This window comes from Canis lupus, chromosome 12, assembly GCF_048164855.1.
Source record: "Canis lupus baileyi chromosome 12, mCanLup2.hap1, whole genome shotgun sequence".
NCBI classification, from domain to species: Eukaryota; Metazoa; Chordata; class Mammalia; order Carnivora; family Canidae; genus Canis; species Canis lupus.
The window spans coordinates 429147-456296 of NC_132849.1; the positions used below are offsets into that span (position 1 = coordinate 429147).

A 27150-nucleotide genomic window follows, 5' to 3' on the forward strand; every position below is an offset into this window, starting at 1 on the left:
TGCGGAGAAAGCATTTGACAAAATACAGCATCCATTCCTGATCAAAATTCTTCAGAGCGTAGGGATAGAGGGAACATTCCTCGACATCTTTAAAGCCATCAATGAAAAGCCCAGAGCAAATATCATTCTCAATGGGGAAGCACTGGGAGCCTTTCCCCTAAGATCAGGAACAAGACAGGGATGTCCACTCTCACCACTGCTATTCAACATAGTACTGGAAGTCCTAGCCTCAGCAATAAGACAACCAAAAGACATTAAAGCATTCGAATTGGCAAAGAAGAAGTCAAACTCTCCCTCTTCTTCGATGACATAACACTCTACATAGAAAACCCAAAAGCCTCCACCCCAAGATTGCTAGAACTCATACAGCAATTTTGTAGCGTGGCAGGATACAAAATCAATGCCCAGAAATCAGTGGCATTTCTATACACTAACAATGAGAATGAAGAAAAAGAAATTAAGGAGTCAATCTCATTTACAATTGCACCCAAAACCATAAGATACCTAGGAATAAACCTAACCAAAGAGGTAAAGGTTCTCCACCCTAAAAACTATTGAGCACTTCTGAAGGAAATTGAGGAAGACACAAAGAGATGGAAAAATATTCCATGCTCATGGATTGGCAGAATTAATATTGTGAAAATATCAATGTTACCCAGGGAAATTACACATTTAATGCAATCCCTATCAAAATATCATGGACTTTCTTCAGAGAGAACAAATTATTTTAAGATTTGTGTGGAATCAGAAAAGACCCCAAATAGCCAGGGGAATTTTAAAAAAGAAAACCATATCTGGGGGCATCACAATGCCAGATTACAGGTTGGACTACAAAGCTGTGGTCATCAAGACAGTGTGGTTCTGGCAGAAAAACCGACACATAGATCAATGGAACAGAATAGGGAACCCAGAAGTGGACCCTCAACACTATGGTCAACTAATATTTGATAAAGGAGGAAAGACTATCCATTGGAAGAAAGACAGTCTCTTCAATACATGGTGCTGGGAAAAGTGGACATCCACATGCAGAAGAATGAAACTAGACCCCTCTCACCATACACAAAGACAAACTCAAAATGGATGAAAGATCTAAATGTGAGACAAGATTCCATCAAAATCCTAGAGGAGAACACAGGCAACACCCTTTTTGAACTCAGCCACAGTAATTTCTTGCAAGATACATCCACAAGACAAAATAAACAAAAGCAAAAATGAACTATTGGAACTTCATCAAGATAAGAAGCTTTTGCACAGCAAAAGACACAGTCAACAAAACTCAAAGACAACCTACAGAATGGGAGAAGATATTTGCAAATGACGTATCAGATAAAGGGCTAGTCCAAGATCTATAAAGAACTTATTAAACTCAACAGCAAAGAAACAAACAATCCAATCATGAAATGGACAAAAGACATGAACAGAAATCTCACAGAGGAAGACATAAACATGACCAACATGCACATGAGAAAATGCTCTGCATCACTTGCCATCAGGGAAATACAAATCAAAACCACAATGAGATCCCACCTCACGCCAGTGAGAATGGGGAGAATTAACAAGGCAGGAAACCACAAATGTTGGAGAGCATGCGGAGAAAAGGGAACCCTCTTACACTGTTGGTGGGAATGTGAACTGGTGCAGCCACTCTGGATAACTGTGTTGAGGTTCCTCAAAGAGTTAAAAATAGACGTGCCCTACGACCCAGCAATTGCACTGAGGGGGATTTACCCCAAAGATGCAGATGCAATGAAACACCGGGACACCTGCACCCCAATGTTTATAGCAGCGATGTCCACAATAACCAAACTGTGGAAGGAACCTCGGTGTCCATCGAAAATTGAATGGATAAAGAAGATGTGGCTTATGTATACAATGGAATATTACTCAGCCATTAGAAATGACAAATACCCACCATTTTCTTCAACGTGAATGGAACTGGAGGGTATTATGCTGAGTGGTGTAAGTCAATTGGAGAAGGACAAACATTATATGTTCTCATTCATTTGGGGAATATAATTATGAAAGGGAATAGAAGGGAAGGGAGAAGAAATGGGTAGGAAATATCAGAAAGGGTGACAGAACATGAGAGTACTAACTCTGGAAAAGAACTAGGGGTGGTGGAAGGGGAGGGGGTGTGGGGGTGAATGGGTGACGGGCACTGAGGGGGGCACTTGAAGACATGAGAACTCGGTGTTATTCTGTATCTTGGCAAATAAAAAATAAATTTATTATTAAAAATAATAATAAAATAAAACAAAATAAATAACTAAATTATGTATGTGTAATGTGAAAAATAATAAAAATTAAAATTAAAATTAATAAAAAGAGAGAATAAGCAGGGTGAGCTGCAGTGGGAGAGGGCAATGCAGGCTCCCCACTGAGCAGGGAGCCCAATGGAGGTCTCAAAGCCAGGTCCCTGGGATCATGGCCTGATCTGAAATCAGGGGCCTCACTGACTGAGTCACCCAGTGCCCTTACCTGATCTAATCATCCATCCCAGTGGTCTAAATGTGGCGGGATCATTCATCCCATGCGGCGGCCGTGAAGATTTCACATCTAACCAACTGTGGACATGCGTGCCTACAACAGGTAGATTGACTGTCTGACACTCTGATTAGACTTGAGACTGAGACCGTGTATCTACTGTATTCTTCCAATGATGTTAGTGCTTCGAAATGTGGCTGCAATCCTAGGCGCTTTATCTCTATTCTTGGAGAAAGGAATCCCAGCCAGCACTTTCCGTCTACTGAGTGGACCATGAGCTGCTCTGTCTTCCCCACTGACCGCTGCTCTGGACACATGAAGGACAAGGAGCAGTGCCAGTTAGATGGAATCCCAGAAGTCTTTTGCAAACAGGAAAACGGTCTGCTTTCCAGTGTTCTGTACACCCAGGGTGCCACAGGCCCATGACGCTTGATGTGGAGAGCTTCTTCGCTGGCGAGAGACAGCTGCTCCACAGGAAGATGCCCAGCAGCCCTTTCAACAGAGCCAGGCAGCAGAGAATTCTAGGCCATGTGTTCTGCCAGGATTGCCCACAGTAGCCCCATGAGGTTCATCCTCTTCCACAACCCTTCTCAGAGGAAGAAAAAGAAGCTCAGAGAGGTGCAGTGACATTCCCAAAACATGCCAGTAGTAGAGGCGAGCCTCAGGCCCTGTGCTGTGTATGGGGTGGTCACTCACTTGAGGAGCTGCTGGCCCAGGACCCTTTGAGCTGTGCTGAACACGTGATAGAGGTGGGAAACGACTGCGTTTTCTGAGAGGCTTCTCTCCTGGATGGATCGTGGCAGGGACTGTACAAAAGTATCCATTCTGGCCTCCCAGAGCGTCCCCATGGCCCAGGACTCATCTGTTGTCAGGGTGGATGATTCCTTTCCACACCAGAGACACAAGGAGGGGCACTGTTGTCAGCTTCCAAACCACAAGCCACTGGGAAGATCAGGGTCTGGCACTCAGCCCAGAGACACCAATCCCCTCAGGAAGTTGTACAGGACAAAGGAGTTCGGGGCCCACACAGAAAAAGGTTTTAGGCTTCAAAGTACCATTGGTTGGTTCAGACGTAGGGCACAGCATTGGAAACTTCAACACACACGAATAGCTGCGCAACACTCACATTTCTCTCAACTCAGAGCTTTTACGAAGACCAGTATTCCATGGAGTCATCTATAAGCATCCCACTGCACATAGAACACAGAGAGCACCTCAAATGCTGCTCAAAATCCCACAGATTGGGCCTGAGAAGAGACCAAAGCATGGGCTCCCTGGCATGTCCCCTAAGCTGATGTACCTTGGTCTGTTCCTGACCTATGGAGGAAGGATCAGGGGAGAGCACTTTCTCCAGCAGGCCCCAGGGGAGCCAGTTGTTATTAGTCCCGTTCCTTGGATTGCCTTGATCATCTGTGGGTCCTGACTTTCCCCATGAATGGGACTGGTTCTCAGCCCAGACCGGCCATGCTTGTAGTCGGTGGCCTGATGCACCTGTGCTTCTTGGGGGTAGATGGAGAATTGAACCCTTGGAGCAACTCATGCAAGATTTCCTGTGTGGATCTCTAAAAAAAAGGCAAAGTCAGTATCTTAGGTCAGGAGGCATTGAGGGCTTCCAGCCAAACTGGGATTCGAGGTAATGGCAGATCTAGCAAATTAAACAGTCTGTGGGGACACCCAAGGTGCTCTTTACAGCATGACAGACATGGCAAGAGAATGGCATCATGTCAAGTTCCAAAGGCCTTGAATGCCTGAATCACTGTGGCAGAAGGTCCCATTGATGGTGTATTACGAGGACCTCTAAGGACACAGATCATGACCCATTGGGCAGGCAATGGGCTGATGTGTACTGACACATGACAGCTTAGAGATAAACATAGAGAATGGCTTCATCCCACCCTTGCTTTTGTCTTAAATCACCTTCTTTAGTATGATCTCTCGTGAGCCTGCAGACGTTGTGCAATGACAGTGGAGCTGCGTTCTACACAGGATCCCTGGGGCGCATGGGTGAAATAAGGAAAATGGTAGTGAATCTCAAAATACTCATTGTTCTGAGTGAAAAAAAAAACCACACCCCCTCCTCAAAAGCATGAAATCTATTCTGCACCATTCTAACCTAGGAGAACAGTGTTTTATACCTCAGATGTAGCCGGAGGTTAGGGGTGGAGGTCCAGGTCTCTTTGCGGTTGGGCCTGTGCAGCACTCGTGTGTAACCACTACGGGAGGGCTCCAGGTTTCTCTCTATATTTGTTGGGAGCCATCTCTCTGTGGAGTACCCTCTTCCCATTCTCACCTCAGAACAGCACTGCTCCTTGTTTGCCTGGAGCACCCAATCATTGTCAAGGGAGTTAGAAGAGTTGAAGCCACAGAACATCTCCTCCAAGATCTCCTGGGTGCAGCTCTGCAAATACAGTGCCCTGTATGTACAGGGCCAAGAGACATTAGAGTACTCCCTCCACATCACAACAAGGGGACATCCCCTTTAGAAATCGTGTTCTCTGCTTCACAGCACAGGGGCAGCTGAAGGGACATCTGGAAACGAGAACCCAGATGAAAGACACTCTTGCGCTCATGACTTAACATACTTGAAGTTGAGCTTGGCCCTCAGCACTCACCTTCTCATCTTGCCTGCTATGACCTGGCGTCTGAACAGCAAAGATGTGTCAGGCTTCCAATCCGTAGCAGCTGGTTTATACCCAGGAAGGGCATGTTCCTCTCCTCTGTCTCCTATACACACACACACACACACACACACAAACACAGTAGTCTCAAACACACATCCTCTTGCACATACACAAATGTACACACACTCAATGACAGTGAAACAGGTGCGACCCCGTTCAGCTGAGATTACAGTGTGGCCTGCTCTCCATTGGCCTCCCCCAAGGTACCTTCCTTGAGGTACCTGTTGAGTTCTCCCCCACACAACCAGAAGCTTCGGAAAGAGGGCCAAACTGACGTCCATAGCGGCATGAACATCTCTCTTTCTGGACTCTCCTAAGCCAAGAGCCACTGAAAGTAGGGCAACAGCAACAGAAGGTCTTGTTCTCCTGACCGGCTCCAGTTAAGTGTGCTGGAAAGAGGGACATTGTTCAACGCAGCTTCCTGGTTACCAGAGTTCTAAATCCATTACACGCTTGTCCCCAAGGAAGTGACGTCACTTTCTCAAGATTCCAGCCTGTGGGCCCCTCCCCTCAGTCACATCTATCCAGAGCCCCTTCTTGGCAGATGACTGCTTGCCCCATGTTATCTCGTTAACTTTACATCCGCAGCCAAAAATGCCATAGCCACAACTCTCTGAAAATGCAAGGAAGATCCTACTTTTCTAGACACGGAGCTGAATTCAGAACTTTCTTTCTGTGCTTGGCTTCCCAGATCTGTGACCTATCTATCCCACCGTGTCTCTCATATAGTCCACAGGTTCCCAACCTGCACAGTGATAGAAGAGTCAGAATCTTCTTCCTAGGGACATCATCGTGGGTCTATGAATGATATCTGCAACGCACGCGAGCTGGTGCCCTGTGTATCTGAGGCACAAATTTTCAGGATGGTGGATTGACATGAAGAGGTGAGATGTGGCATGGAGTACCAGTTGAAAGTGGCCTGGGTTCCACAGTTTTCACTTGACCTCCGGCCTCATTTCAATGGGGGCACCATGATGAGGTGGGAATGCTCTAAGATGCAGACATGGTGATCTTCTGTAGTCAAACCGTCCAATTGTATCCTGTTCTATTTTGAATGAGACAGAGGTGCCTCCTTCTGTGCTCTGGGGGTCACAGCCTTCACCATGGCTCCTAGCGATAATGACCTGTGGCATAAATATCCCTGTGTCACCCGAGGTGCTTGGTGACGGTTCCTGAGCAACACAATACATCCAACTCAATGGCATGTCACATCTAATTTCCAAATTGATCTATGTTTCAGGTTAGGGTTAGGCCTCAGGGTTAGGGTTAGGGTTAGGCTTCAGGATTAGGGTTAGGGTTAGGCTTCAGGGTGAGGGTTAGGGTTAGGGGTTAGGGTTATATTTAAAGTTAGGCTTCAGGGTTAAGGTTAGGGTTAGTCCTCAGGTTTAGGGTTAGGGTTAGGCCTCAGGTTTAGGGGTGAGGTTTAGGCCTCAGGGTTAGGGGTTAGTGTTAGACCTCTGCATTAGGCTTAGCGGTTAGGCCGAGGGGTTAGGGTTATGGGTTAGGCCTTAGGGTCAGGGTTAGGTTTAAGGTAAGGGGTTAGGGTTAGGATTATGTTTAGGCCTCAGGGTTAGGGTTAGAATTTGGCCTCAAGGTTAGGGGTGAGGGTTAGGCCACAGGGTTAGGGGTTTGGGTTAATCCTCAGGGTTAGTGTTATGAGTTATGCTGAGTGGTTAGGGTTAGGGGTTAGGCCTAAGGAATAGGGTTAGAGTTAGGGTTTATGCTGAGGGTTAGGGTTAGACCTGGGTTCATTGTTAGGGTTAGGCCTAAGGGTTCAGGTTTAGGTTTCGGCCTCACGGTTAGGCCTCAGGGTTAGGCTTCAGGTTTAGGGTTTAGGTTTAGGCCTCAGGGTTAAGCCTAGAGGTTTGGCCTTAGGGTTAGAGGTTAGGGTTAGGGTTAGGGTTCGGCCTCAGGGTTAGGCCTCAGTGTGTTAGGGTTAGGATTAGGGTAAGGGTTAAGGTTAGGGTTAGGGTCAGGGTCACATTTAGCATTAGGGTTAGGGTTAGAGTTAGGCTTCAGGGTTAGGGTTAGTGTAAGGGGTTAGGGTTAGGCCTTAGGGGTAGGGGTTAGGTTTAGGCCTCAGGGTTAGGGTTAGGGTTAGGCCGCAGGGTTAGTGTTTAGGTTTAGGCCTCAGTGTTAGGTCTACAGGTTAGGTCTCAGGGTTAGGAGTTAGGGTTAAGATTAAGTATAGGCCTCAGGGTTAGGCCTCAGTGTTAGTTCTCAAGGTTAGGGTTAGGGTTAATGTTAAGGTTAGGGTTAGGGTCAGGGTCAGGGTTAGGGTTAGGGTCAGGGTTTGAGTTAGGATTAGGTATAGGGACAGGGTTAAATTTAGGGTCAGGGTCAGGGTTAAGGTGAGGGTTAGGGTTAGGGTCAGAGTTAGAGTTAGGGCGAAGCCTCAGAGTTAGTGGTTACGGTTAGGCCTCAGGGTTAGGGGTTAGGGTTAGGCCTCAGCATTATTGTTAGGGTTTAGGCCGAGGGGTTATGTTGAGGGTTTAGGCCTAGGGGTTAGAGTTAGGGTTAGGGTTTAGGGGTTAGGTTTCAGGTTAGGCCTGGGGTCAGTTTTAGGGTTAGGCCTAAGGGTTAGGGTTAGGTTTAGGCCTCACGGTTAGGCCTCATGGTTAGGCCTCAGGGTTTGGCTTAGGTTTAGGCCTCAAGGTTAGGCCTCAGAGTTAGGCCTCAGGGTAAGGCCCTAGGGTTAGGTTTAGGCCTCAGGGTTAGCAGTTAGGGTAAGGCATCAGGGTTAGTGTTTAGGTTTAGGCCTCAGGGTTAGGACTAGGGGTTAGGCCTCAGGGTTAGGGTTAGGGTTAGGTTTAAAGTTAGCATCAGGGTCAGGGTCAGGGTTAGGTTTAGGGTTAGGGTCAGGGTCAGGGTCAGCGTTAGGGTCAGGGTCAGGGTTAAGGTTAGGGTTAGGGTTAGGGTCAGGGTTAGGGTTAGGGTTCGGCCTCAGTGTTAGGCCTCAGGGATAGGGCCAGGGTTAGAGTTAGGCTTAGGTTAGCATTAGGCATCAGGGTTAGGGTTAGGGTTAGGCCTCAGGGTTTGAGGTCAGTGTTAGGCCTCATAGTTAGGGCTTAGTGTTAGGCTTCAGGGTTATTGTTAGGGTTAGGGTTAGGTTTAGGTTTAGGTTTAGATGTTAGGCCTAGGGGTTAGGGTTAGGCCTGTGGTCAGTGTTAAGGTTAGCCCTAAGGGTTAGGGTTTAGGTTAAGCCTCGGGGTTTGGCCTCAGGTTTAAGTTTAGGCCTCAGGGTTAGGGTTAGGGTTAGGCTTCAAGGTTAGGATTTAGGTTTAGGCCTCAGGGTTAGGTCTAGGTGTTAGGCCTCAGGGTTAGGAGTTAGGGTTATGATCATGGTTAGGCTTCAGTGTTAGGCCTCAGGGTGCGGCCTCAGTGTTAGGCTTCAGGATTAGGGTTAGGGATAGGGTTAGTGTCAGGGTCAGGGTTAGGGTTAGGTTTAGGGTTAGGTTTAGGGTCAGGGTTAGGGTTAGGGTTAGGTCTCAGAGTTAGGGGTTAGTGTTAGGCCTCAGGGTTAGTGGTTAAGATTAGGCCTCTGGGTTACGGGTTAGGTTTAGGCCTCAGGGTTAGGGTTAGGGGTTATGCCTCAGAGTTAGGGTTAGGGTAGGCATTAGGGTTAGGTTTAGGGTTTAGGCCTCAGGGTTAGGGTTAGGATTTAGGCCCCAGGGTTAGGGTTATGGGTTAGGGACAGGGTTAGGCCACAGGTTTAGGGGTTAGTGCTCAGTGTTACGGTAAGCGGTAGGCATCCAAGTTAGGCCTCAAGGTTAGGGGTTAGGCCTCAGGGTTAGGGTTAAGGTGAGGCTTCAGAGTTAGGCCTAAGGGAAAGAGTTAGAGTCAGGGATAGGTTCAGGGTTAGGCCTCAGGGTTAGGCCTCAGGGTTAGCATCAGGTTTGGGGTTAGGGTTAGGGTCAGGGTTAGGCCTCAGGGATAGGGTTAGTGTTAGGCCTCAGGTTTAGCATCAGGGTTAGGGGTTAGGCCTCAGGGTTAAGGTGAGCGTTAGGCCTCAGGGTTAGGCCTCAGGATTAGGGTTATGGTCAGTGTTATGGTCAGGTTTAAGCCTCAGGGTTAGACCTCAGGGATAGGGTCAGGGTTCGGCCTCAGGTATAGGGTCAGGGTTAGGGTTAGTGTCAGTGTCAGGGTTAGACCTCAGGGTTAGGCCTCAGTGAAAGGGTCAGGTAAGGCCTCAGTTTTAGGGGTCAGGATTAGGGTCAGGGTCAGGGTTAAGCCTCATCCTAGATTTCCTGTGTGGATCTCTACAAAAAAGACTTGGGTCAGGAGGCATCAGAGGGCTTCCACCCAAACTGGGCTTCCAGGTTATCGCAGATCAAGCAACTGAAACAATTTGTGGGGACACACAAGGTGCTCCTTGCAGCACAGGAGAAATGGCAAGAGAAAGGCATCATGTCAATGCCAAGGGCCTTGAATGGCTGAATCACTGTGGCAGACGGTATCATTGATAGAGTACTACGAGGACCTCTAAGGACACAGCTCATGACCCATTTGGCCTACAATGATCAGATGTGTTCTGGCACATGACACCTTAGAGATAAAGAAAGAGAATGGCTTCATCCCACCCTTCCTTTTGTCTTAAATCACCGTCTTCAGTGTGATCTTTTCTGAGGCCAGCAGACGTTGTGCAACGACAGTGAAGCTGCGTTCTACACAGGATACCTGGGGCGCATGGGTGCAATAAGGAAAATGATACTGAACGCAAAGACACTCAGTGCTCTGAGTGAAAAAAAACAAACCACCCCCACTCCTCAAAAGCATGAAATCTATTCTGCACCTCTCCAACCTAGGGGAATAGAGTCTTATCACCTCAGATGTAGCCGGAGGTTAGGGGTGGAGGTTCAGGTCTCTTTGCATTTGGGCCTGTGTGGCACTGGTGTGTAACCACTATGGGAGGGTCCCAGGTTTCTCTCCATGTGTGCGTGGTGGCCATCTCTCTGTGGAGAACCCTCTTCCCATTCTCACTTCAGAACAGCACTGCTCCTTGTTTGCCTGGTGCACCCGATCATTGTCTAGGGAGTTAGAAGAGTTGAAGCCACAGAACATCTCCTCCAAGATCTCCTGGGTGCAGCTCTGCAAATACAGTGCCCCGTATGTACAGGGCCTAGAGACATTAGGGTACTCCCTCCACATCACAACAAGGGAACACCCCTTTAGAAATCGTGTTCTCTGCTTCACAGCACAGAGGCAGCTGAAGGGACATCTGGCAAGGAGAAGCCAGATGAAAGAGACTCTTGCGCTCATGACTTAACATACTTGAAGTTGAGCTTGGCCCTCAGCACTCACCTTCTCATCTTGCCTGCTATGACCTGGAGTCTGAACACCAAAGATGTGTCAGACTTCCAAACCATGGCAGCTGATTTCTGCCCAGGAAGGGCATGTTCCTCTCTTCTGTCCCCTCTACACACACACACACACACACACACACAATCTCACACTAACACACCCTTTTACACATACGCAAACGGACACACACCAATGAGGGTGAAAGAGGTGCGATCCCCCTCAGCTGAGATTACAGTGTGGTCTGCTCTCCATTAGCCTCCCACAAGGTGCCTTGTGGTACCTGTTGAAGACTCCCGCACATCACCAGAAGCTTCGGAAAGAGGGCCGAACTGACGTCCATAGTGGCATGAACATCTCTCTTTCTGGACTCTCCTAAGCCCAGAGCCACTGAAAGTAGGGCAACAGCAACAGAAGGTCTTGTTCTCCTGACCAGCTCCAGTTAAGTGCACTGGAAAAAGGGACATTGTTCAATGCAGCTTCCTGGTTACCAGAGTTCTAAATCCGTTACACGCTTGTCCCCAAGGTAGTGACGTCACTTTTTCAAGATTCCAGCCCTTGGGCCCCTCCCTTCAGTCAGACCTATCCAGAGCCCCTTCTTGGCAGATGACTGCTTGCCCCACGTTATGTCGTTAACTTTACATCCGCAGCCAAAAATGCCATAGCCACAACTCTCTGAAAATGCAAGGAAGGTCCTACATTTCTGGAGATGGAGCTGAATTCAGACCTTTCTTTCTGTGCTTGGCTTCGCAGATCTGTGACCTATCTAACCCACCATGTCTCTCATATAGTCCACAGGTTCCCAACCTGCACAGTGATCGAACAGTCAGAATCCTCTTCCTAGGGACATCATCAGGGGTCTATGAATATCTGCAATGCACGTGAGCTGGTGTCCTGTGTGTCTGAGGCGCAAATTTTAAGGATGGTGGACTGACATGAAGAGGTGAGATGTGGCATGGAGTACCAGGTGAAAGTGGCCTGGATTCGACAGTTTTCACTTGACCTCCGGCCTCATTTCAATGGGGACACCATGATGGGGTGGGAATGCTCTAAGATGCAGACATGGTGATCTTCTGTAGTCAAACCGTCCAATTGTGTCCTGTTCTATTTTGAATGAGACAGAGGTGCCTCCTTCTGGGCCTGGGGGTCGCAGCCTTCACAATGGCTCCCAGCGATAATGACCTGTGGCTTAAATATCCCTGTGTCACCGCGAGGTGTTTCGTGATGGGTTTTGAACAACACGATACATCCAACACGATGGCATGTCACACCTAAGTTCCAAATGGAACTATGCTTAATGTTAGTGTTAGGCTTTGGGTTGGTGTTGCAAATTGAAGACCAATAAAAAATAAATTTATTAAAAACAATAACAGTAATAATGAAATCTTGCCATTTGCAATGATGTGGATGGAACTAGAGGGTATTATGCTAAGCGAAATAAATCTGTCAGAGAAAGACAATTACCATATGATTTCACTCATGTGGAATTTAAGAAACAAAACAAATGAACATAGGGGAGTAGAGGGAAAAATAAAATAAGATAAAAAATTAGAGAGGGGCAAACTATAAGAAACTTAACTACAGGGAGCAAACTGAGGATTTCTGGAGGGAAGATGGGTGCAGGGATGGGCACTAAGGACAGCCCTTGATGTTAATGAGCATCAGGTGCTGTATGCAGCACATGAATACACTAAATTCTACCAATGAAACTAAAAAAATTGTTTAATAAGTGATTCATATTGATGATGAACTCCTTCGAGAAGGGTAACTGATAATGAAGTCATCAAACAAGAAAATTGCCAAGGGATGAAATGTTTATAGCTAGGAGTTTTCATGACATTTAGCTTATTGAGAGCTTATGTAATATTCAACCACATAGTCAACTCCATTTGCACGGGCTTATCTGTGGACTTACCACATTATTTGGGGGCAGTCAGCATTACTTGCAAGTGTCTAAAAACACTTGCCAAGTGACTGATCATCTGAGTAAAATTTGCCAGAGTTTTTTCTCTGTATTCCCCTTGGTGGAGGTAAATTACAGCTTTGATGTAACTCATTTCTATCTATCAGGTAAGAGGCCCAGAGCTAAATACCAGTCACTGTCACATCTGAAGAAAAATCCAATCTTAATGGTAAGTTTTTCTCTTTATCGTCTTCCCTTACTGTCTTACCGCTTTTCTACTTCTTTTGTCTTCCTTCTTTTTTACTTTTTCTTCTCTATTTCCCTTCTCTTTGAACACTTATTTACTTTATTTTGCATTTCACTTCATTATTCTTATTCTCTTCCCGTTTTCAGAACTATAACCAGAAGAAACACTGAATTTGTTTAATTCTGTTCAAGTCAGTTTTAGTATGCAATCAGATAAGTTTAATATTGGCATAGGAGGCAGTAAAAGTGAAGAAATGAAGAGATGGAATAGGGACAAAACACTGATTTATAGGAATAAAAAAATCTGGACCAAGATAGAGTATTCATTATCTAAGTAGAGGCAGCGCAGGCCAAACCAGGGAAGAGTTACAGTTGTTACCCGGAATTACTTCCAGAATTAAACTTAAATCTAAGCTTGATTTCTATTTTCAACCATCACAAGTATTTATATATCACCTTGTTTCTCTGTTGCACTCATGGTCAGTTCCATGAGGCAATGATATTTATACAGTCATCAGGCTGAGTAGTACTGTGACATCTTAGCGCTTACATACTGAGAAAAGTAGAAATAATTTTTTCACATGCTTGTTAATTTCTTTACCTCATTACCATAAATCTAAGCCAGACTACAAAGATGATTTATAAGATAGTGTTTTATTCATCAGATTTGTAGAAAATATTTGTCTTTCCTCAAAAATAAAGTAATAAAAATAATAAAAAATATAAGTACTAGTTTTTGTTACTTTATCTTACATTAGTCATTTCAAAAATGTGCCCTATTAGTATGTATAATCAATAGCAACTACTAATATTCTGACATAATTATCTTCATAATTTACTATTGGTTCCTGTGCATATTGTTTTCTCAATATTTTTACCAGAGCAGAAGCATATAAAGAGGTCAAGATGGAAAACCATACAACTGTGACAGTATTTATCTTAGCAGCATTGACGGAGGACCCAAAACTGAAGATTGTGCTATTTGTCTTCCTGCTCCTCACCTACTTGCTAAGCATCTCAGGCAACTTAGTTATTACCCTCACTTTGCTGGACTCACATCTCAAGACCCCTATGTATTTCTTTCTTCGAAATTTTTCTTTCTTAGAAATTTCTTATACGACAGTCTGCATCCTCAAATTGCTTGTAAGCAAGGCAACTGGTGACAAAACCATTTCCTTTTTTTTTAATTTTTATTTATTTATGATAGTCACACAGAGAGAGAGAGAGAGGCAGAGACACAGGCAGAGGGAGAAGCAGGCTCCATGCCGGATGTGGGATTCGATCCCGGGTCTGCAGGATCATGCACTGGGCCAAAGGCAGGCGCCAAACCGCTGCGCCACCCAGGGTTCCCCAAAACCATTTCCTATAACTGTTGTGCAACTCAGTTGCTTTGCCTTCCTTCTTGGAGCATCTGAATGTTACCTCCTGGCTGTCATGTCCTACGATCGTTATGTCGCCATCTGCAAGCCCCTGCATTACACAACCATTATGAGCAGCAAAATCTGTATCCAGCTAGTCCTTAGCTCTTGGATCACTGGTTTCCTCATCATCTTTCCAGGACTCATTTTAGGCTTAAGCCTGGACTTCTGTGATTCCAGTGTCATTGATCATTTCTACTGTGACACTGCTCCCCTCCTGCAGATCTCCTGCACGGACAGACACGTGCTGGAAATGATGAGTTTCATCTTAGCTTTGGTGACTCTGCTGGTCACTTTGGCATTCGTAATTCTATCATACACATATATTGCCCTGACAATTTTAAAAATTCCTTCTGCCAACCAGAGAAAAAATCTTTCTCCACCTGTTCTTCTCACATGATTGTCATCTCCCTCTCATATGGCAGCTGCATCTTTATGTACCTTAAACCCTCAGTCAAACAGAGGATATCCTTGATGAAGGGAGTGGCAGTTCTCAATACTTCTGTTGCTCCACTTTTGAATCCCTTTATTTATACTTTAAGGAAACAGCAGGTGAAGCAAGCATTTTATTTTTCTGTTCCATTGTAAGCATTCTCAATTTTTAAAAACATTTTAAAAAATATTTTTCTTATTTATTCATGAGAGACACAGAGAGAGGGGCAGAGACACAGGAAGAGAGAGAAGCAGGCTCCCCTTTGGGAGTCTGATTTGGGACTAGATCCCAGGACCCCGGGATCATGCCCTGAGCTGAAAGCGGACGCCCAACCACTGAGACACCCAGGCATCCCAACATTCTCAAATTTGACTAATTTCTTCTCTGCTTCTTCCATTTAAATGTAGCAAATACTTGAAAGATTATTTTAGTCAACTTTATATATTAGTTCATGGAGACTTAATTATTTTTATATCTGTGTGGTATATTTTATTCTTATATTTGATTTTCTGCAAAATCTTGATAAGTTCGAAACAATTATATATCTTCCTTGGGATTTTACTTTTCCTTGGCTTTTATGTCCTGATACACATTCTCTACTGTTTTAAATAAATATCTTTAAAAGTTGGAAGTTGAGATTAAAATATCAATATCAGGGATCCCTGGGTGGCGCAGCGGTTTGGCGCCTGCCTTTGACCCAGGGCGCGATCCTGGAGACCCGGGATCGAATCCCACGTCAGGCTCCCGGTGCATGGAGCCTGCTTCTCTCTCTGCCTGTGTCTCTGCCTCTCTCTCTCTGTGTCTATCATGAATAAATAAATAAAATCTTTAAAAAAATATCAATATCATCCTTTGTCTTGAGAATTGAAAAAACCCCACTATGCTAGTGTAATAAAATATTATATGGTATATTATTTTTATTTTACATTTTATGCCATATAAGTAAATAAGTAAATAAATACTGACTCATGTATGTGTACTAAATCAAGTAACTTTGATTAAGAATAAAATGCATCCTGGAGAGAGAGATCACATTTGATGCTTTATCAGCTATTCCTTATTCATCTTGGAACTAACTGTGTTCCTTAAATTCTACATCTATCACATAGATAGATATGATGCTGAGGAGGGCACCATCTGATGTCCACTTCAACTGCAGCTCCTTTCCTCCTCCTGCGAGAGCCTTTGGGCCGAGTTCTCCACCCAGGCGGGGCTGAAAGGGCCCGGGCCCTCGGCCCCCATCCCTGCAGCCCTCGGCGGGGTGGGGGGCAGGTGCTGCCATCTGTTCACCTGAGAGTGGCTGCACGGCTACCCCACCCCCCGGCCGAGCTGGGAAGCCAGTCCCAAAGCCACTGCAGCTGCAGTACAGACACCCCGGGGAGGGGGGCGGCAGGTGTGCAGATGCAGGCAGCTCTCTGAGACAGGGGGGCAGCGCCAGCCAGGCTGAGGGCGAAAGCAGCCTCCTCATAGCTGAGCTCAGTGTGCAGACGGCAGGCACGTCCTCAAGGAAATGGCCACAGGCATCTCAAGTGACACGGACATAGGCGCCCACACAGCATAAATACCAGCTGCTCCCAGAGGATGAGGTTGAAAAATAGCAGCATGGTCGTGGAGGAGGTGGTGTGGGCTGTGGACTCCACCTATGGCCGGGCCTCGGGCTGGGGGCTGCACTTGTGTCTGTGCCTCGGGCTGGGGGCTGCACCTGCGGCCGGGCCCCGGGATGGGGACTAAACCTGCGGCCAGACCTCCGGCCTGGGGACTACATGGGCTGTGGTGTTCACTACAGCCCCCCAGCCCCCGCCCTTCAGCCCCGAAATTGTTAATAAAATGTTAGGAATCATACTACTTACCTTTCCTGGCTCATGGCAAGAGCTCAATAAACACTATCGCCATTTAATATAGATACATGAGTGGATTGGTCAGTACTTGGCAAAATTCAAAATATAATTGATGGTCTTTCTGGCTGAACGCAGGTCCCATCAACAAATTATAGTTCCTTCAATGTCAGCTCAAGCTCAGCTTTTCATAAATTGTATCTAATAATCACAATCACCAATAATTTTGTCTCTTCTTCTTTATTAAACTTGACCACAGCATAACACTTCTTAATAAAGTCAAACTGTTTTCCAGTTATATCAAGTATGTACATTTTATCTGTCCAATTTCACATAAATGAGTTATCCCTTAGAATAAGGTCTTATTTCTCTATATATTTTATACAGAGGCCAGAAAATTGTACAGATTTGGTAAAAATTTAATGTGAAATTTTTTTGACATTTTTTAGATTGATACCTCTATTTTAATAAATGCTGTGGTTTTTATGCAAATAAAATTTCCAAATAAGCTATGCATAAGCCCCTTAAATTTTTCTTTTAATATTTTTCATCATCAGACACAGAGATATTAAGGATATCTTTTTATCTTGCTTTTCTCTACTTAAAAAAACCATAAAATTATTTTCATTTTAACAACTGACATATTTTCATATTACACTATGTAATGTTAGTAATAGCTACAGATAATATATTATTTTTAATAGTAAATTTGTTTTTTATTGGTGTTCAACTTGCCAACATACAGAATAACACCCAGTGCTCATTCCATCAACTGCCCCCCTCAGTGCCCATCACAAATTCACCCCCACCCCCCGCCCTCCTCCCCTTCCACCACCCCTAGTTCGTTTCCCACACTTAGGAGTCTTCATGTTCTGTCTCCCTTTCTGATGTTTCCTACGCATTTCTTCTCCCTTCCCTTCTATTCCCATCACTATTATTTATATTCCCCAAATGAATGAGACCATATACTGTTTGTCATTCTCCGATTGACTTATTTCACTCAGCATTATACCCTCCAGTTCCATCCACGTTGAAGCAAATGGTGGGTATTTGTCATTTCTAATGGCTCAGTAATATTCCATTGAATACATAAACCACATCTTCATTATCCATTCATCTTTCGATGGACACCGAGGCTCCTTCAACAGTTTGGCTATTGTGGACATTGCTGCTATAAACATCAGGGTGCAGGTGTCCCGGCATTTCACTCCATCTTTATCGTTGGGGTAAATCCCCAGCAGTGCAATTGCTGGGTCCTAGGGCAGGTCTATTTTTAACTCTTTGAGGAATCTCCACACAGTTTTCCAGAGTGGCAACACCAGTTCACATTGCCACCAACAGTGTAAGAGGGTTCCATTTTCTCTGCATGCTCTCCAACATTTGTGGTTTCCTGCCTTATTAATTTTCCCCATTCTCACTGGTGTGAGGTGGGATCTCATTGTGGTTTTGATTTGTATTTCCCTGATGGCAAGTGATGCAGAGCATTTTCTCATGTGCATGTTGGCCATGTCTATGTCTTCATCTGTGAGATTTCTGTTCATGTCTTTTGCCCATTTCATGATTGGATGGTTTGTTTCTTTGGTGTTGAGTTTAATAAGTTCTTTATAGATCTTGGAAACTAGCCCTTTATCTGATACATCATTTGCAAATATCTTCACCCATTCTGTAGGTTGTCTTTGAGTTTTGTTGACTGTATCCTTTGCTGTGCAAAAGCTTCTTATCTTGATGAAGTCCCAATAGTTCATTTTTTGTTTGTTTGTTTCTTTGGCCTTCGTGGATGTATCCTGCAAGAAGTTAGTGTGGCTGTGTTGAAAAGAGTGTTGCCTGTGTTCTCCTCTAGGATTTTGATGGAATCTTGTCTCACATTAAGATCTTCCATCCATTTTGAGTTTATCTTTGTGTCTCGTGCAAGAGAGTGGTCTATTTTCATTCTTCTGCATGCAGATTCCAATTTTCCCAGCACCATGTATTGAAGAGACTGTCTTTCTTCCAATGGATAGTCTTTCCTCCTTTATCAAATATTAGTTGACCATAGTGTTGAGGGTCCACTTCTGGGTTCCCTATTCTGTTCCATTGATCTATGTGTCGGTTTTTCTGCCAGAACCACACTGTCTTGATGACCACAGCTTTGTAGTCCAACCTGAAATCTGGCATTGTGATGCCCCCAGATATGATTTTCTTTTTTAAAATTCCCCTGGCTATTTGGGGTCTTTTCTGATTCCACACAAATCTTAAAATAATTTGTTCTAACTCTCTGAAGAAAGTCCATGGTATTTTGCTAGGGGTTGCATTAAACCTGTAAATAGCCCTGGGTAACATTGACATTTTCACAATATTAATTCTGCCAATCCATGAGCATGGAATATTTTTCCAACTCTTAGTGTCTTCCTCAATTTCTTTCAGAAGTGTTCAATAGTTTTTAGGGTATAGAAACTTTACCTCTTTGGTTAGGTTTATTCCTAGGTATCTTATGCTTTTGGGTGCAATTGTAAATAGGATTGACTCCTTAATTTCTCTTTCTTCAGTCTCAGTTAGTGTATAGAAATGCCACTGATTTCTGGGCATTGATTTTGTATCCTGCCACACTACCAAAGTGCTGTATGAGTTCTAGCAATCTTGGGGTGGAGGCTTTTGGGTTTTCTATGTAGAGTACCATGTCGGGATCCCTGGGTGGCGCAGCGGTTTGGCGCCTGCCTTTGGCCCAGGGCGCGATCCTGGAGACCCAGGATCGAGTCCCACATCAGGCTCCCGGTGCATGGAGCCTGCTTCTCCCTCTGCCTATGTCTCTGCCTCTCTCTCTCTCTCTGTGACTATCATAAATAAATAAAAATTAAAAAAAAAATAAAAAAAAAATTAGAGTACCATGTCATCGGCGAAGAGGGAGAATTTGACTACTTCTTTGCCAATTTGAATGCCTTTAATGTCTTTTTGTTGTCTTATTGCTGAGGCTAGGACTTCCAGTACTAAGTTGAATAGCAGTGGTGAGAGTGGACATCCCTGTCTTGTTCCTGATCTTAGGGGAAAGGCTCCCAGTGCTTACCCATTGAGAATTATATTTGCTGTGGGCTTTTCATAGATGGCTTTTAAGATGTTGAGGAATGTTCCCTCTATCCCTACACTCTGAAGAGTTTTGATCAGGAATGGATGCTGTATTTTGTCAAATGCTTTCTCTGTATCTAATGAGAGCATCATATGGTTCTCGGTTTTTCTCTTGCTGATATGAGGAATCACATTGTTTGACGAGTATTGAACCAGCCTTGTGTCCCGGGAATAAATCTTACTTGGTCATACATAGTGAATAATTTTCTTAATGTACTGTTGGATCCTATTGCCTAGTATCTTGTTGAGAATTTTTGCATCCATGTTCATCAGGGATATTGGTCTGTAATTCTCCTTTTTGCTGGGGTCTTTGTCTGGTTTTGGAAATAAGGGGATGCTGGCCTCAGAACGAATTTGGAAGTATTCCATCTCTTTCTATCTTTCCAAACAGCTTTAGTAGAATAGGTATGGTTTCTTCTTTAAACGTTTGATAGAATTCCCCTGGGAAGCCATCTGGCCCTGGACTTTTGTGTCTTGGGAGTTTTTTGATGACTGCTTCAATTTCCTCCCTGGTTATTGGCCTGTTCAGGTTTTCTATTTCTTCCTGTTCCAGTTTGGTAGTTTGTGGCTTTCCAGGAATACGTCCATTTCTTCTAGATTGCCTAATTTATTGGCCTATAGCTGTTCATAGTATGTTTTAAAAATCGTTTGTATTTCCTTGGTGTTGGTAGTGATCTCTCCTTTCTCATTCATGATTTTATTAATTTGAGTCTTCTTTCTCTTCTTTTTAATAAGGCTGGCTAATGGTTTATCTATCTTATTAATTCTTTCAAAGAACCAACTCCTGGTTTTGTTGATCTGTTCCACTGTTCTGGTCTCGATTTCGTTGAGTTCTGCTCGAATCTTTATTAACTCTCTTCTTCTGCTGGGTGTAGGCCTATCTGCTGTTTTATCTCTAGCTCCTTTAGGTGTAAGGTTAGCTTTTGTATTTGAGTTCTTTCCAGTTTTTTTTTTTTTTTTTTTTTTTTTTTTTTTTTAAGATTTTATTTATTTATGATAGTCACAGAGAGAGAGAGAGAGAGGCAGAGACACAGGCAGAGGGAGAAGCAGGCTCCATGCACCGGGAGCCCGACGTGGGATTCGATCCCGCGTCTCCAGGATCGCGCCCTGGGCCAAAGGCAGGCGCCAAACCGCTGCGCCACCCAGGGATCCCTCTTTCCAGTTTTTGAATGGATGCTTGTATTGTGACGTATTTCCCACTTAGGACTGCTTTTGCTGCATCCCAAAGATTTTGAACGGTTGTATCTTCATTCTCATTAGTTTCCATGAATCTTTTTAATTCTTCCTTAATTTCCTGGTTGACCCTTTCATCTTTTAGCAGGAAGGTCCTTAACCTCCACGTGTTTGAAGTCCATCCAAACTTCTTGCTATGATTTAGTTCTAATTTCAAGGCATTATTTTCGGAGAATATGCAGGGGACGATCCCAAACTTTTGGTATCGGTTCAGACCTGATTTGTGACCCCGTTTGTGGTCTATTCTGGAGAAAGTTCCATGTGCACTTAAGAAGAATGTATATTCATTTGAGTTTGGATGTAAAGTTCCGTAGATATCTGTGAAATCCATCTGGTCCGGTGTATCATTTAAAGCTCTCGTTTCTTTTGAGATGTTGTGTTTAGAAGACCTATCGAGGGTAGAAAGCGCTAGATTGAAGTCACCAAGTATAAGTGTATTATTTTCTAAGTATATTAACTTTGGTTATTAATTCATTGATATATTTGGCAGCTCCCACATTTGGGGCATATATGTATTGAGGTTTGTTAAGTCCTCTTGTTGGATAGATCCTTTAAGTATGATATAGTGTCCCTCTTCATCTCTCACTACAGTCTTCGGGGTAAATTTTAGTTTATCTGATATAAGGATGGCTACCCCGGCTTTCTTTTGAGGACCCTTTGAATGGTAAATGGTTCTCCAACCTTTTATTTTCAGGCTGTAGGTGTCCTTCTGTCTAAAATGAGTCTCTTGTAGACACCAAATAGATGGGTCATGCTTTTTTATCCAGTCTGAAACCCTGCGCCTTTTGATGGGGTCATTCAGCCCGTTCACGTTCAGAGTTACTATTGAAAGATATGAGTTTAGTGTCATCATGATATCTATTCAGTCTTTGTTTTTGTGGATTGTTCCACTGGACTTCTTCTTTTTTTTTAAGATTTTATTTTTTAAATTTTTTTTTATTTATTTATGATAGAGAGAGAGAGAGAGAGAGAGGCAGAGACACAGGCAGAGGGAGAAGCAGGCTCCATGCACCGGGAGCCTGATGTGGGATTCGATCCCGGGTCTCCAGGATCGCGCCCTGGGCCAAAGGCAGGCGCCAAACCGCTGCGCCACCCAGGGATCCCTCCACTGGACTTCTCCTTAAAGGGGAATTTTAAGAGTCCCCCCTAAAATTTCTTGCAGAGCTGCTTTGGAGGTCACATATTCTTTCAGTTCCTGCCTGTCTTGGAAGCTCTTTATCTCTCCTTCCATTCTGAATGAGAGCCTTGCTGCATACAGTATTCTTGGTTTCATGTTCTTCTCATTTAGGACCCTGAATATATCCTGCCAGCCCTTTCTGGCCTGCCAGGTCTGTGGAGAGGTCTGCTGTTAACCTAATACTCCTTCCGATAAAAGTCAGGGATTTCTTGTCTCTTGCTGCTTTAAGGATCTTCTCTTTATCTTTCGAATTTGCAAGTTTAAGTATTAAATATCGAGGTGTTGAATGGTTTTTATTGATTTTAGGGGGAGATATCTCTATTTCTTGGATCTGAATGCCTGTTTCCCTTCCCAGATTAGGAAAGTTTTCAAAAATAAAAAAATAAAAATAAATAAAAAAGGAAAGTTTTCAGCTATGATTTGTTCAAATACATATTCTGGACCTCTGTCCCTTTTGACGTCCTCAAGAACCCCAAATAAACGTAGATTTTTCTTCCTCAGACTATCACTTATTTCCCTTAACCTATCCTCATGGTCTTTTAATTGTTTGTCTCTTTTTTCCTCATATTCCCTCTTTGCCATCAACTTGTCTTCTATGTCACTCCCTCGTTCTTCCACCTCGTTAACCCTCATCGTTAGGACTTCTAACAAGTTTGGATTGCATCTCATTCAATTGATTTTTAATATCTGCCTGATTAGATCTAAATTCTGCAGTCATGATGTCTATTGAGTCCTTTGTGCTTTTTTCTAGAGCCACCAGTCGCTTTATAATAGTGTTTCTGAACTGGCTTTCTAACATTGAAGTGTAATCAAATTTTGTAACTCTGTGGGAGAGAGGACTGTTTCTGATTCTTTCTTTTGAGGTGAGGTTTCCTTCTAGTCATTTTGCTCAGTGCAGAGTGGTGAAAAATAAGTTGTATTGGGAAAAGGGGAAAAAGAGGTGAGAAAGAAGGAAAGAAAGAGAAAAAGAAAAAAGAAAAAAAGAAAAATATAGAAGAAAAAGTGAATGAAGAAGAAAGAAACAAAAATTTATTTTGTCATAATTTATTACAGTATCCACAGGAAATTAATACATTGTCCAGTAAAATAAATGGCAATATATACAGTTATAGTAAAAAAAAACAGTAATAAAAATCAAGCCTTGGGAACATAAAGAAGAGCCTTCATTTCCTAATAGATGGCACTCAGATCCTTCAAAGATCCTTCTGGTAAAAGAATTCTAAAAGTTCTGAAAAATTTTTAAAAAGAAAATGAAAGGATGAGTGGTTGAACTGGTGGAAAAGTAAGTAAAATCTACAATGTCTACAAAGGCAAAAATAGTGAACAAATTCTGAAACAGATCATCATAGGTAAGTGGAAGTGTCGGCCCATGTTTTGGATTTTTCTGGACGTTATACAATTAAGTAACAAAGCAGTTCAGTGTTCATACACAGTGGATAATTTGTGTTGCTTGTAGATATATTGAGCCTAAACCAGGATAAACCATCTCTCTCAAAACTTGAATAAGAAATATAAATCTTCACAAAAGAAAGATAAATGTGGACACTTGCCTTCTTGATTGAAAATGAGTGCAAGAAAAACAAAACAAAACAAAACAAACAAAAGCTTTCTCTGGGATTTTTTTTATTTAAAAAAAGATGTCAGAAAACCAGAGAGGCTGAATTGCATGATTTCTTACAAACAGAGGGACTCAAAGCCTGGAATTTTAAAAATCAGTGGCTCATTGGTGGACCTGGAAGGCAATAGAAAGCTGAACCCCTGTCCTTAAAAAAAGCACAACAATCAGCCCTGCAGAGAAGCAGCGGTTTGAAAAACACCTGGGGTGGGTTGGAGCAGAGAAGGAGGGGGACCTGGGCTTTCCTCATCCCTGGAACACAGCTGTATTGATCACTTGAAATACCCAGGAAATGGATCTGAGTATTGGAAGAAGGATTTCCATAGTTATTGGGAGACAATGTGGCAGGTGGAGGTCTGTGGAAGTGAGTTAAGGGAGAGAGCTACCCTGCTGCACAGGGGAGGGAACTCTTTGTATAGGGAAAGTTAAGAGAAAGAGAGGTTGAGAGAGGAGATGTAGGTTCACAAAAAAAAAAAAGAAGAAAACCTATTGGACCACAGACTGGGGAGTTGGGGGAGCTGAGTGGCACAGGTTTTTTACAGTGATCATAGCTCAAACTCTGAGCTTTGGGAAGTGTGATACTTTCTCCAGAATGGAGCTGTAGTGAGTGCTACTGGTGAGAAGGAAGACTTTGGATGGGGAGCAGGCACAAAGTGGTGTAGGGTTCTCATGGGTCACACTGGGAGAGATTGTTCCCCTTTCTGGATTACATAGGGAAGAGGATATATACTGTCTCCAAGGACAAAAGACACTGTAGGCATCAACAAATGGGCTTTAATCTGCAAGGGACAGAGGCCTGTGCAGAGAGGGGATAGCCTGGTTACTACTATTTGAGGTGCCACAGCATAGAACGTGCCCACTTCAAGGGCAGAAGACTGGTTTTCTGTGACAAAGAACATAGTCAGAGTGTATGGAGCCTCTAATGCAGAGGAGGAAGCACATCCATGTGGTGGTGGCTCCTTTATGAATTGGAGCTTTGAATCCCAGCCTCACCAGAGATAAATGCAAGATACCTGGCACTGGCTCCCTGATGGCCTTGGCTTCATTGAGGACTTCCTGAACAGAGAGGGGTGTCACCATTTTACCCAGGCTGAAAACACTGTTGGACATCAGAGGGCAACACAGTGCCCCCCAATAGGGGTGGAAGCCATTGACATCACATCCTGCACCCTGGTGCTAGGCAACTGTTTTTCTTTACTGGGACAGGTGACTCAGAGCCAACTCAGCTATCCTTTCTCCCAGAAGAGCACACAGACAGGACTCTACCTGAAACAAGTTTACTGAGAATACAGTGCCCCATATTCTCCCCTTCAGTTCTGAAAGAAATAGGACCTGGTGGCATTTTTTTTTTCATTTGTCTTATTCTTTTTATTCTTTTTCCTTTGGAATGGGGCTTACGGTTTTCTCTTTGTTTTTACATTTCCTTTTCTCTCTTCTCTTTTATTATTTTTATTTTTTGACTCAGGAATCTTTTTTTCTTTTTCTTTGAAATCAGACTATAGTTTTTTTATTGTTTTTGTGTTGTGTTGGTTCCCTTTCCCTTTCTTTTTGGAGTAGGCTTCTCCCACCCACTCCCTTTTTTTCTTCTTCTTTCTTTCCTTTTATTTCAGGCATTTTTTAATGAACAAATCAAACCACACCTCAATAAAGTCCCCAAAACTCCACACTGCCAGGAAGGAGGAACTCTACAGAGGATGGACGTGTGGGAAAGAGCTGTCAAAACACAACAGCAGAATTCACACAGCATACACCAAAAACACTTCCTTAAGTGCCAGGCTCTGGACACTGTATGACTTTTTTAAATTTAGTACTATTCCGAGGTGCAAGAAACAGAACAACCCTTAATAACATATGAAAGATAAAAACTTAGCCAAGTTGACACGATGGAGGAATTTGCCCCAAAAGAAAGGTCAGGAAGACATTATAGAGGCGGGAAAGATGGCAGAAGAGTAGGGTCCCCAAGTCACCTGTCCCCACCAAATTACCTAGATAGCCTTCAAATCATCCTGAAAACCTATGAATTCGGCCTGAGATTTAAAGAGAGAACAGCTGGAATGCTACAGTGAAAAGAGTTCACGCTTCTATCAAGGTAGGAAGATGGGAAAAAAGAAATAAAGAAACAAAAGGCATCCAAGGGGGAGGGGCCCTGCGAGGAGCCAGGGTAAGGCCGCAGCGAGTGCACCCAGGACAGGAAAGCCCTGTCCCGGAGAAGCAGGAGCTTCAAACAATCCTCCTGGATGGAAAGGTGCGCTCGCAGGGAGTTGGAGCAGGATCCCAGGAGGGGCGGGGATGCCCTCAGGCTCCCTGGGACACTAACAGAGGACCTGTGTCCCAGGGAGAGCACGCCAAACCCCGCAGCCGAGCTCCCGAAAGAGCTGTAGTGCGTGCACGGCTGGACCCGGGAGCAGCTCGGGGGCAGCTTGGGCAGAGGCTCTGGGCAGAGGGAGCTGTGCAGCCAGGACCGCGATTCCAACAGCACAGGCCCGGAAGCACAGGGGGCTGGGGACACAACCCAAGATCCGGCACACCCCACGGGATAGGCAGAGATCGGGAGGGTACAGGACAGCAAGGACGCTTCTGTCCCAAGCTGAGCAGATCAGCGGCCCCGCCCCCGGAGCATCTAGGCCCCAGTGGACTGAGAGCTCCATATTTCCTTTAGGGGGTGACTCTGGGGCTGGAAAGCTGGTCGCTGCTACTGTTGTTTTACCTCCTGAGGCTTCACAGGATAAACAACCCCCACTGAGATTCACGGTGGCCTCACGGGATAAACAGGTAAACAACTTTCACTGAGCCCTGCACAAGGCACGAGGCTGAGCAGCTCCCCCAAGTGCTAACACCTAAGAATCGTCACAGCAGGCCCCTCCCCCAGAAAACCAGCTAGAAGGTCAGAGGAAAAGCAAGTTATTGACCAAGAGGCACTAGAAAGTTCTGGGGGAAGTCAAGGGATTTACAGTATATAAAATCAGAGGACACTCTCCCTTGTTTTTTGTTTTCTGTTTGCTTCCCCCTTTCTTCTTTCCTTCTCTTTTGTTTTTTTCTTTTTCTTTTCTTCTTTCTCTTCTCTCTTTTTCTGCTTTTCCCAATACAACTTGTTTTTGGCCACTCTGCACTGAGCAAAATGACGAGAAGGAAAACCTCACCTCAAAAAAAGAACCAGAAACAGTCATCACTCACAGAGTTACAAAATTTGGATTAAAATTCAATGTCAGAAAGCCAATTCAGAAGCACTATTTTAAAGCTACTCGTGGCTCTAGAAGAAAGCATAAAGGACTTAAAAAACTTCATGACTGCAGAATTTAGATCTAATCAGACAGAATTTAAAAATCAATACATGAGATGCATTCCAAACTAGAAGTCCTAACGATGAGGGTTAACGAAGTGGAAGAATGAGTGAGTGACATAGAAGACAAGTTGATGACAAAGAGGGAAACGGAGGAAAAAAGAGACAAACAACTAAAAAATCACGAGGATAGATTAAGGGAAATAAATGACAGCCTGAGGAAGAAAAATGTACATTTAAATGGGGTTCCTGAGGGCGCCGAAAGAGACAGAAGTCCAGAATATGTATTTGAACAAATCATAGCTGAAAACTTTCCTAACATGGGAAGGGAAACAGGCATTCACATCCAGGAAATAGATTCACACACACACACACACACCCCAAAATCAATAAAAACCGGTTAAATCTTCTGCATTTAATAGTGAAACTTGCAAATTCCAAAGATAAA

At 44.0% G+C, this 27150-nt stretch overlaps 2 long non-coding RNA genes and 1 pseudogene across 5 annotated transcripts; 2 read left to right on the forward strand and 1 right to left on the reverse strand.

Annotated features, from left to right (window-relative positions):
- Window positions 1-2018: 2018 nt before the first annotated feature.
- On the reverse strand, window positions 2019-5710 carry LOC140600604 (uncharacterized). 4 transcript variants are annotated; one of them, XR_012003790.1, is made up of 4 exons: window positions 5387-5701; window positions 4775-4882; window positions 4402-4475; window positions 2019-4046 (listed from the first exon to the last, which is right to left on the reverse strand). It is a non-coding gene; the product is annotated as an uncharacterized lncRNA (long non-coding RNA). The 4 variants fall into 4 exon arrangements; XR_012003789.1 differs by having other exon boundaries at window positions 2020-3674; window positions 3785-4046; window positions 4775-5683; XR_012003791.1 differs by having other exon boundaries at window positions 4620-5710.
- On the forward strand, window positions 5685-12591 carry LOC140600824 (uncharacterized). The gene is made up of 3 exons (XR_012003966.1): window positions 5685-6049; window positions 11255-11406; window positions 12534-12591. It is a non-coding gene; the product is annotated as an uncharacterized lncRNA (long non-coding RNA).
- Window positions 12592-13518: 927 nt separating this feature from the next.
- Window positions 13519-14703, forward strand: LOC140601873 (olfactory receptor 6C76-like; annotated as a pseudogene).
- Window positions 14704-27150: the final 12447 nt, after the last annotated feature.